The sequence below is a fragment of the Ovis aries genome, chromosome X, assembly GCF_016772045.2.
Source record: "Ovis aries strain OAR_USU_Benz2616 breed Rambouillet chromosome X, ARS-UI_Ramb_v3.0, whole genome shotgun sequence".
Lineage (NCBI taxonomy): Eukaryota > Metazoa > Chordata > Mammalia > Artiodactyla > Bovidae > Ovis > Ovis aries.
Window position 1 is genome coordinate 51,219,950 of NC_056080.1, and position 1,279 is coordinate 51,221,228.

Below are 1,279 nucleotides of genomic sequence, written 5' to 3' on the forward strand. Positions count from 1 at the left end.
ATTTATTTCTGGGCTCCCTTTTCTCTTCCATTGATCAACATGTCTGCTTTCATGCCATCAACATACTGTTTTTCTTCCAGTTTAATTGAGATATAATTGACATACAGCATTGTATAAGTTTAAGGTGTACAACCTAATGACTTGACATACAAATATTGTGAAATGATTACCACAAAAAGTTTAGTTAACATCCATCACTTCATAGAGTTACAAAATTTTTTCTTCCTTGTAATGAGTACTTTTAGGGTCAAATAACATGCTGTTTTGATTACTATAGCTTTGTAATATCATTTGCAATTAGGAACTGTGCTGTTTCCAGCTTTGTCCTCCTTTCTCAATATTGCTTTGGCTATTTGGGGGTCTTTGTGGTTTCAACAATTTTAGTATGGTTTGTTTCTGTGGAAAAAAAATTATTGGAATTTTGATAAGGACTGCTTTGAATCTGTACATTGCTTTAGACAGTATGACCATCTTAATATTAATTCTTCCAATCCATGAACATGGAGGATATTTCCATTTTTTGTGTGTCTTCTAGTTCTTTCATCAATGTCTTAGAGTTTTTAAGGTACTGATCTTTCACTTCCTTGGTTAAATTTATTCCTATGAATTGTATTATTTTTGATGCAATAGTAAATGGGATTGTTTTCTTAATTTCTCTTTTTCAAAAAACTATTTATTTGTGCTGGGTCTTAGTTGTGACATGTGGGATCTAGTTCCCTGACCAGGGCTTGAACCTGGGCCCCCTGCATTGGGAGCACATAGTCTTAACCACTGGACCACCATGGAAGTCCCTTAATTTCTCTTTCTGATAGTTCATTGTTAGTATGTAGAAATGCAACTGATTTTTTTGTACATTGATTTTTTTTTGTATATTGATTTTGTATCCTGAGACTTTACTGAATTTGTTGGTTAGTTTTTTTGTGGAGTGTTCAGGGTTTTCTATACATAATATTCGGAGAAGGCAATGGCAACCCACTCCAGTGCTCTTGCCTGGAAAATCCCATGGACAAAGGAGCCTGGTAGGCTGCAGTCCATGGGGTCGCTAAGAGTTGGGCACAACTGAGCGACTTCACTTTCACTTTTCACTTTCATGCATTGGAGAAGGAAATGGCAACCCCCTCCAGTGTTCTTGCCTGGAGAATCCCAGGGACGGCGGAGCCTGATAGGCTGCCGTCTATGGGGTCGCACAGAGTCAGACACGACTGAAGTGACTTAGCAACAGCAGCAGCATATATAATATTATGTCATCTGCAAATAGAGATAGTTTTAATTCTTCCAT

At 37.2% G+C, this 1,279-nt stretch overlaps 1 non-coding gene across 1 annotated transcript; it reads right to left on the reverse strand.

Annotated features, from left to right (window-relative positions):
* Positions 1 to 713: 713 nt before the first annotated feature.
* TRNAG-CCC (transfer RNA glycine (anticodon CCC)) lies at positions 714 to 786 on the reverse strand. The gene has a single exon. It is a non-coding gene; the product is annotated as a tRNA-Gly (tRNA).
* Between the last annotated feature and the right edge of the window lie 493 nt (positions 787 to 1,279).